Source organism: Coturnix japonica, chromosome 4, assembly GCF_054131305.1.
Source record: "Coturnix japonica strain WE chromosome 4, WE-NBRP24, whole genome shotgun sequence".
NCBI lineage: Eukaryota > Metazoa > Chordata > Aves > Galliformes > Phasianidae > Coturnix > Coturnix japonica.
In genome coordinates this window covers 20,453,206-20,463,386 of record NC_140666.1, presented here as the reverse complement: position 1 = coordinate 20,463,386, position 10,181 = coordinate 20,453,206, and the positions used below count along the sequence as shown (strand labels likewise).

Here is a 10,181-nt window from a genome sequence, read left to right as displayed (position 1 = left end):
TTCCCCCAACATTCTCCCAAGAATCTCTAGTTTCTTCAGACAGACAGACATATCTATGCACATTAAAGCTTGCTCAGTTTCTCTTTTGTTTACTTTTCTGGTCTTCCCTAGTATGTATAGAAATATACTTGATTACACCAGATAATGTTGGCCTGTAAACTTACAGTGTACAAGATTCTGCACTGCATTAATATAGTATGAGAGAAATACCATAGATACGACAAATCCAAGAGAGACATTAAGATTGACTCAGCCATGAAGTGCCTGATGCAATTCACTGTAAATAAATGTGTGCGGGAAAAACTGTAACACTACCTTTACCTATAAGCTAACAGGCTCAAAAATGATCACGACCTCTTAAAGGTAGGATTTTGGGGTTGTGAGAATGCTTGAGTAGAAATCTATGTGCAATGTGGCAAAGGTGGGGAGGGGGGAAGTAGTTCAAGTACTGTGAATTGCAATTACATGATTAGGAATTATATCACATAAATCTTTTTTTAAATGGTGGTTCCTTTAGTAATTCCTCAGTTGAATATTTTGTCACGCCATCTATTTAGCTGCATAGTCTGAAATTGCTTTGTCTAAGAAGGCTGTGTTTCTCTTAACTGGATGCTTTTGTCAGGAACCCATTTTTTTACTAGCTGGATATTTAACCTCGAGTTGTTTTAGTTTTTAAATGTGATATCTACTTCTGTTATCAAAATGGAGATTATTAACTCAAAGCTGCCATAATGGAGGAAGGATAGGCAGGGAAAAGCCCTGAGAAGCCAAGACAAGTGAGGAAAGAATGAACTATCACTGGGGTTGTATCATTTGGTTGATTATTCTTTGGAAGGTGCTTCTATAGGAAAATGATTTTCCTTAATTAAGGGGGGGGGGGGGGGAAAGGAATTATTTTCATTCCTTACAGTTATTTTGGAACATGTTCCTAGTTGTGTATAGGCTTCTGCTGTTACTGCAGTACATGAATGTGTAAGTCCCTCAATTGGAGTCTATGAAACTTTAAACAGAAAAGCAACATTTTAAGTAAGTTATATATCTGGAGATATTATTGAAAAAATCAGATACATTCCAGACTCCTTTGCTGAAGTTATAAGTAAGGCTGGAGTCTCTCATTGAAAAACTACTAAACTTCTCATATTCTCTGTCAAAAATGGTTTTGCAGTTTGTAATGTTAGTGAGAAATAGAGACGGAACCAAAATTACTGCATGTCGCTTGTGATACTTTTTACTTTCAATTCTTGTTTGTTTTTGTCTGTTTTTATTGTTGCTGGCTTCCCTTCTTTTGCTATGTTTGAATTTCAAATTGACTTGAAATGAATATACTTTCCAAAGTGTTTTTGTTTTTGTTGCTATTGTGTTTGTTTCTTTTTACTGTTGCTGTTTATGTTTCTTGTAGGGGTGAAAGCACTGTTTCTGCATGCATTCAGCTACTAGTAACTTCACTTAGTATCTTGTATGGAGTGCAACTATTGTTTTTTTTTCTCTATCTCTAGAGCTGACTGCTTTCTCAAATCTACCTTTGCAAGCAGACAACCTTCCTATTAAGCATCCAATCAAACTGGGGAAAATGATACTTAAATATTATATTAAAAATAATTTTTAAAAAAGGAGCAACTTTCATCTTTTTATTGCTGTTCAAACAGCCTTTCTAAACTCCCAGCAACTGAGGGGAAAGCATCGTATCTTCAGTTGGAAAATAAGAAGCAACTTAATTTCTTATACAAGACAGTTGTCTTCTGGGCAAGACGGTACAGTATCAAAAGAACTTGCTAATTTTTATTGTTTTCACACAGTGGAATGCATTAAATTACTTCTCATAACTCTGAAATTGTTGTTGTCCATCTGTTACTGGAGATCAGTGGGAACATTATGTTTCCTGGTGCCCAACACTTGGGATTTTCATGGAAAGAGGGCAAACGCTTTCATTTTTCCAATTTTTAAAGATTTTTTTGGACAAAGAAGCTGGCAGAAACTGTCTTTTCTCTTCATATGAGTATTTGATTTGGCATGGAATTCTCTGGCTGGAATGGCTTTGCATTAGAAGCATTCCTCCAAAGAGATATAAACATGTGATTTATTAATCACTGGTATTTTATTTAAGAGATAGACTTCTGTCTTTCCTCTTTCTTGTTCAGCATGTCGACTGTGTTTGCTTACTGTCACTGTTGAGGCTGGAATAAATATAATTAAATATAGAATTATTTCAGGCTTCAATCAATCCTGAAGCAAGACTGAATCAGGTATTAACAGTAATTGGTATCTCAATAGTTGGAAAAATTTGGAAGCAAACCCTCCTCAACTGTGAAGAGATTTTAGCAAACTCCTGGAGTCCTGGTGATGCAGAACAGTGAGGATGAGAATTCAGTGCCTGATTTATCTGATGCTTCACTTCATGATCAGAAATGATGCCTGTAGTTTTATTTCCAAACATGGAGGCTTATTCTATGTGATTTTATCTGCTGAATATTTAGTACCTGGGAAAGAGTTCCCTTTTTAATACACTGAAGGTTGATATTTGTTTGAGATTTTTCTGTTTTCTGGGTCAGATTGTAAAAGTCAGAAAACTAAAATTTTCTCTTCATGTAACGCACAGGCCTGGTACCTTAGTGATAATAAGTATTTAGTAAACGTTCCAACCTCATCCTCCTTGTATCATGTGAACAGCCCCGGCAGTGAGGAGGGGAGCTTCTGGTGCCCTGCAGCAGGAGCCCTGCAGCCAGTCATAGTCCTTTTCTGTGATGGGGCAGTGGCTTCAAATCAAAAAAGATGCTTCCTAGTGGCTGTTCTAAGCTCATCTATGTTTTAGGAAACTGATCCTGCTGTCTGAAAGCCTTCTTGCTAGTTTCAGAATCACATGGGAGCTAACCAACTGTCCTGTGGACCAGCACACTCTTTAGTACTGCATTTTACTTCAGCTGTAATATTTATATTATCTTTCATTAATAACAAATAGAGAGCAAAATATAATGGCTTCATGTTGCACCAGGGGTTTCAAGTTGGATATTGTGAAAACTTTATTGTCAGAAAGAATGGTAATGCATTGGAACAGGCTGCTCAGGGAGGTGGTGGAGTCACCATCCCTGGAGGTGTTCAAGAAACAGGGTCGATGTGGCACAGAGAGATGTGGTTAGTGAGCATGTGGGGATGAGTTGGCAGCTGGATTAAATGATCTTAGTGGTATTTTCCAGCATGGATGATTCTATGGTTCTGATCTATCTTTTGGCACCTGTGCTTAGTGCCCAGATTTGATTTGATTCAGATTTTCTCATAGCTCACAAAGAAGGCACAATAGGTAGAAGAAAAATAATGTTTACATGTAATGGTCGCTAACCTGGAAAATTATTCAAAATTTTTCAGGTGTTTACTGCTTATTTTGGAGTATTAACTTCTTTACATTTATAGAACTTACCACTGTTTGCTTTCAGTCACTACTCTGAGGCTGGAGCCTTTTTGGGAAGAGAGTTTAAATTAGAAAAATTAAAGAGCTTCCATCTAAGGTGAGAGCAGTAGTTATGATCAAAAACTTGTGCTTTTCTATTTCCATCCTTATATTACTATATGGCAGTTTTCTCTGTAGTTCTTTGATATACTTTTGCTGTTGAGGAAGAAAACAAACAAAAAAGCAACTAAAAAACACATGCTGAAAAAGCCTTCTTCTTACCAAACTTCATTTTGATATCTTCTATTGTAATATCCTTATATGGTTTGAAACTATTCCTCATCATGGGACCTACTGACTGTGGAAATAACACTTCTATAACGCATATTATTATTAAAAAAACCCACTGACTTGAGATAATGGAAGTGACTTGTGTGTGTAATGTTTTTACTTACTGGCAGCGGAGTGCTGCGGACTCGGGCCTAAGAAAACTATTGACCTGGACATTCGCTGACCAGTTTTCCTGAGGATTCTGTGCAGGGTCTTTCATGACATTTTGGGTGTACCTCAAATTCTTGCCAAGCCCTTTGGAACAGTTCAAAAGAGCATTGATTGTATGCAGTCCTCTGCAGTAGGAGGTGCCAGAAGTATGAAGGTCTTTTTTAATATTTTCCACAGTGTCATAGAGCTATTAATGTAAATTACAAAAAGATTTTTTTGATAATCAAGGCAAGGTTAAAGAAAGGAAAAAGTGGCGTAAGCCATATAAATCACTTGAATAAGCCACGTACAATAAATCCAGTGTTGGTGAAGCTAAGATCCTCCATCTGGCATCAGAGTTTGCACTTCACAATAAATGTTTACTTGCTGCATTTGACAGTTGGGGCTCATCACGGACCTTCTTCACCTCTGTTCACATCCCTGAGGTCTGCAGCAATGCAGCACATTGATTTTGGCATTATTAAAAATAAAAAATGAAATTGGAAAACAAGAGGGAGTTTGCTGCAGAAACAGTTAAATATTTGACCGTGTTTACTGCCAGCTTAGATAAAAATCAGATTTATTTCCTTCTGAAGAAAAATTCTTCAACACATTATATGTGCACTGACACTCGTAGGTTTATTGCAGCCCGTTGGAATAAGGGATTTCACATGTGTTGCAGTGGAGGGAACGTTTTAACCATTTGCTTCTGTTTGCCATCTGTTTTCTTTACCAACTCAGTACTCGTGTGAATTTCACAGCTGCAGATGGTATTTCCTAGGCCAAAAAGAACACAGGCATCACTGCCTCCTTCCATATGGCCAAATTAGTTACAGCAGAGAGCTGCAAGGTGCTTGCTCTTGCCCTAGGTGCACCCCCTAATGAGTGAGTAGGATTCAGGCCCCCCATCCTCCCTTGAGCAGTGGTTGGGGTGACAGGCAGTGGGGTATCTTGCATGGCAGCAGGTTGGGTTACTGCTTGCTACAAGGGAGCAGCTGAAATGTCTAATTCTTGTACAACTTGGAGGAACTTGCTTTTGTTTTTACCTTCCATAAAACCCTTGAAAAAAACAGTCTATACCTGTATTTCTTGGCATCTGAAGTGACTGATTTGAGAACTTCAAAATATGAATACTAAAATTAAGAACCAAGGGCTTTGTTGTATGTATTCTAGTGGATAGGAATGATTCTGTAACTCCTACTTTGTTTTGTTTCATGAATGCTTCCTTCTGTGTGGGTTGGTTCATTCAATATCTGAAATCTGTCACTTGCAAAAGTTCTACCTTAAAGATGTGGTGCATATGAGAATGAAAGGAAAAGAAACAGCAGCCTGTGACCTTGAGATAGCCACAGCTGAATTTGCTGTCTATAATGGCATGCATGGGACTCTCTTCTGCTTTGCTACTTGTTCCAAACCAAGATTCTGAGTAGTGATACCTAAAAACATAGGCAGACCTTAGGATGCTCAGCTACTTGCAGAGAAAAATAGAGGTTCAGTCTGCATGTAGAAAGCACCAGATAATTGCTCTTGTTTTCCTTTTCACCAGTTTCTTCTTCCCTACTCACACCAAGCTTATCTTCTAACTATAATAGAACTCATAAGTTATCCACTGAAGCCAAATAGACAGTTCTCAGGTTTTCAGTTTTTCTCTCTCTTCCTCGCAATCAAGAAACTCTAGCCGCATAGCACTGGTGCATGTAATTGTAACTTTTAAAGTATCTTAATTAATAATTAAGGAGAAAACGTGGAGTTCTTGTGCTCATGTCTATGCAGGTATACATTGTTCTGAGGTATACCTGCAAAATGTCCTTAGGAAAACTTAAAAGAAAATAAATTAAGCACTGTTGTAGGATAAATGAGTTATCCTTTCATGAGTTAGATATCATTCCCATCTGTTTTCAGTTCTTTGCACACAATCCCATGCTACAGACTGAGGAACAGAATAAGTTTGGTGTTAAAACTATATCCTGTGCAGTGCTGTTTCTTGACAAATGCCACTACCCTATGATGCCGATTGAAGGATCTTGGCAGTGAATCAATGAAAGGAAACCGATTCTAGTTTTCATGGAGGAAGCCCAGTGTATCAGATGTGATTGATTAATGACATTACAAAACATCAGGTGAGCCACAGATGCTTGAGAGCCTTTTTTTCAGACAAGTGCTCACAAATCTGATGAAAGATGACAGTTCCGGGACTGTCCAGACTCTTGAAAGTACAAAACTGGGTTATGAGGAGAACAATCTCCATCTGACTTTGAACTGAAATACTGTGCGCCTTGCACGTGATCACACGTAAACCCATCCAGGCAAGCCCCAGTCTGTGGGTCATGCCTAACAGCAGCCCTGGATCCAGAGTAGAGTGGTGTATGTACCATGTAGGTGAGCAAAGGCCCTGCAGCCCTATTCTTCTGGATGATGGGACTAACTCAATTAAAGCTAGCTATTGTAGATCCAAGGTTCCTGCAGTCAGAGGTGTATTTATGACTTAAACCTTAGGAAAATAAGATTACAGCAAGTCTAGCTTGAGAAAGTAGCAATCTGCATTGAGAAACAGCCCTTTACATAATGTTTTAATTGTTGTTCTATCATTTAACATGCAGATTTACAGTCAGGTATTGCTGTAGAAATGGTATTCATATGCAATTTACTTCTGCTTTGTCCTACATATACTGGTATAGTACCGGTGCTAATTTGTGCTGATTGGTTTTGTTTATGGCTTAATATTCATTATAACTGTTCTCAAAATACTGTGAGACTGAGTGCTGTTTAATGTTCACGTAAGCAATCCAGCTCTGAGGTATAAGGTTCGTATCTATATTGCTCTGACCAGAGCTGCTTTTTGCTTTCTGTGGTGTCAGTGAACTGCTGGATGCAGGTGCAGGTTGGTGTTGAATTTTCCAATTAATTGTCTAGTTCCACAGCCACCTCTCCATCTGGCTCAGCAGGCAGTCTCTGTTCAACAGGGGCCCATGGTGTGAGTACCAGTGTTTGACAGGCCAAAGTGAGATGTAATGGCAGGGCTGTACTGCAATTGAAGAGTATTTACAGATGAGGACTGAGTAGATTGACATTACTGTGTACAGTGAAAATTGCTCTTTGGCTGGCTGGCTTTATCTGGTCCATCATTTGTGTATACCAAAGCTGGTATAGGTTGGCTAGGTGGTGGCAGGAGGACAAGGGCTGGGACTGGCAGCCAGGAGCGTTAATGATTGTAATCCCCTTGCACTGACTCATTCACTGACCTTGGGTTAATCACTCGCCCTTCTCTTGCAGTCAGCTGCAGCTGTGAAAATGGGCAAAAGCAATACTTCATCAGCTTTCAGACGCTGAATCTGAACTGAGTTTTCCTGGGGTAGCGGCTCATACAGAGCATTCATTTCCATTATAAGTTAAAAGAAAAATGGACAAAGGTGGATGACTAACTTGTTGGTAATCTGTTAGGGAGTTGTCTCCATCTGACTGTGGGATTGGCCTTATTGTAGCGTATTTACTTATAAAAATATATCTTAAATATTGAGTCCATTTTACTAACTATAACATTCTGAAAAATGACTCGTGAGGTGCTTTTCATTTCAACCTTCTCCAAAAAGAGAATTATGTAGAGCAAAAAGTTATAAAACACTTCCATTTGACAGCTACAAGTATGTCCCTGTGTTTGAACTATAATATATCCTTGTATGAAAGCTTATGTATTTTATTTATAGATATTTGAAATTAGTTACTCATGTGCCATGGGGGACAATGAATACTGGAGGCTTCAAGCCAATATAAGTTTTGTCTGTAGTGTTAAGGAAGGCTGCTTTCTGTTGGTTCCGAAGTATTTTTTGAATAATTGTGGTTTGGAAAACCAAGTGCACATTGAGTTCGTTGCTGTTTTAACTGCGGGTTTGATTATCAGATGAGAGCACATAAATTGGCACGTGGACTCTGGCATTTAAGTGATTAAATAGTCCCTTCAGAGAAGTATGATGTAAGATGGAGACAACTTACTTGCACATAGGTCTAGAAGCTGGAACATGCATTGGGAAGAAGAAACTAAAAAATTGCAGTTAAGACAGAAAGTAATCAGCGTTCTAAATAAGCTGACCTGAAATCTTGCTTATTTGTTAGTGAAGTTCTTATCCAAGTTCGCCTTTGGTGGGCATCCTAAAAGCACAGCAAATAGTGTTTTGGTTTGGGCTTGCTGTCACTTTTGACTGGAGGCATTTGTGTGACGGCTGTGAAGCTATCTAGAAACATTTCCCCTTCAGAAAGTATTGTCTCTGAAGTTGTATATAGTGTTGCATGGTGTGGTTTCTCACAGAGATTTTTTTACACGGTACGTAATACTTGTTAACAGTCACATGATATCCATCCAGTTGGTAAGAGTGCAAGTCAGGGCTATCCCCTCAGGCAGGCTTCATTTAAACACTCTTCTTTGTGCCAGATTTCCAGGCATTTTTCTCTTCTAATGAATGCGTGTGTTTTTAGAAGGGAGACCTTTGTGGCCCTTCGCTCCCCTTCCCCCCAGTTCTGAACCACTTTCAGGGCTGCGTATAGCAAGGGATTTTTACTCAAATGTTGCTCTGAAGAGTTTCATAAAACCTGTCAAAATGATTAAGAGTCTGAAATTCTATATTACGTTAATGTTTTTAAAGCATTTTATTCAACAGACAATATAACATGAAATATAACAAAAAAAAAATCAAATACCTGGCTCTTACATAAGTCTACTTGAGGAGCTGCTGTCACTTTATTGAAAGCAAATATTTTGAGAAGTGTGTCTAGCTCTGCAATGTGAGGAAAAAGTTTGAAATAGTCTGTGCTGGTGTCAAATCAGTTTTTAATAAACTGAGAACATTTGTAGTTTTCAGTCTCTGTTATAAGGGTTTCTTGGGCAGATCTGACTGTAAACTCATGCAGTTCATTTAAATAAGACTTCAAGACCATCTGGGATTTTGAAGTTTGGGGTTTTAAAATATTCTGTTCCTTGCTGTGATGAGCAAGAAACTTCTTTGGAAATGTTTCATATTGGCTAAGCTGGCAGGGCCATCCAGCCCTTAAAGGGAAACTGATCCATTTACTAGTTTTGCTCAAGTGGGGAGAAAAACCATCCAAAAGAAAACCCTACCTGAGTATTTAGTGACGTAAAGTAAGATAGAGTGTTAAGAACTAAGGTGAACGGTTCTGAATAAAATGTACAAGAGATTAACCAAGCTGATTTTTGCAAATCCATTTGTAATTTGTTTTCTTCCCTACAGACTTGTGTTTTCATATTTTGATTTGGTGTTAGAGCTAAAGATGTTGGACCCCTAAGAATCACTGTGGTGAGCTTTGTGTTCCTGTAACCGTTTCTATACACTTTAACTCATATTCTACTAGAGAGAAAAATTCAGTTTGTCTTGTTTGGTAGTTAGAAAAAATATTCACGCTGTTTCTGATGGAAGTTTTATACCCTGCCTTTCTCTGTGTCCTTTTCTCTTTGGGTAAACTGAACCCTGGCAAATAAGGATGGATGAATTCTGAAGGCATTTCGTCCACCTGTTCTGAGGAGGTGGAGCCAAAATACTCCTGGTTTCTTTCCAGTGCTCTCAGCTCACCTGCTCTTAAAAGCCCTAGTGATGCTGTTCCAACCATCTATCAGCCGTGTAATTATTTAAACTAGAACCACTAGGTAATTTCCGACATGTCTAATCTGAATATTTTCCTATGATAAATCAGTTCTCTTTCATCCTACTCATCTAGGACTCATCCTGTCTGCAACAGATTTGTGATGTACCTAAAAGCAGTAAACTTATGCCCCTCCATCCCTGTCTCTAGACAGCATGATGTCACGTTCTCTCATGAAGAATCTTCTCAGAAGACCAAAGAAGATTTACTTCCAAAGAAAAGAAGTCTAACAAATGACTGTGTGAGAACCCCCAGTGGAACTAAACAGAATGGAACCAACAGATATTCACCTCATGCTGGCACAACTCTTTTCACTGGTGAGTTTAAGAATTTATAAATAGGTAACGGATCTACCACAATATTTTTCACGTTTCTTTCACAGGCAAGGAAAGAATGTGCAAAATGCATTTCTAAATTGTTTTGGCAAACAATCCCAAGTAGCTTAACCATGGGGAACAGTGACAGGCTGAGGTCAGGAATGAGGTTTCATTTTTCCATTTAAAGCACTAAACCATAGTCCTGAAAAAAAGCTAATAGGTAACATGATGGACTTCTGTGTTCTGGATTACAGGAGACACAGTGCGAGTCCTTATAGGAAAGAGAGACAGGTGAAACAAGCACATTAAATTATTTGGAGTTTTGCTAGATGAACGAAAAAAATATTCTGTGA

At 38.5% G+C, this 10,181-nt stretch overlaps 1 long non-coding RNA gene across 1 annotated transcript; it reads left to right on the top strand.

Annotated features, from left to right (window-relative positions):
* Positions 1-275: 275 nt before the first annotated feature.
* Positions 276-9,760, top strand: LOC146760976 (uncharacterized). Its single transcript, XR_014945212.1, has 2 exons — positions 276-363; positions 9,662-9,760. It is a non-coding gene; the product is annotated as an uncharacterized LOC146760976 (long non-coding RNA).
* The last annotated feature ends 421 nt before the right edge of the window (positions 9,761-10,181 follow it).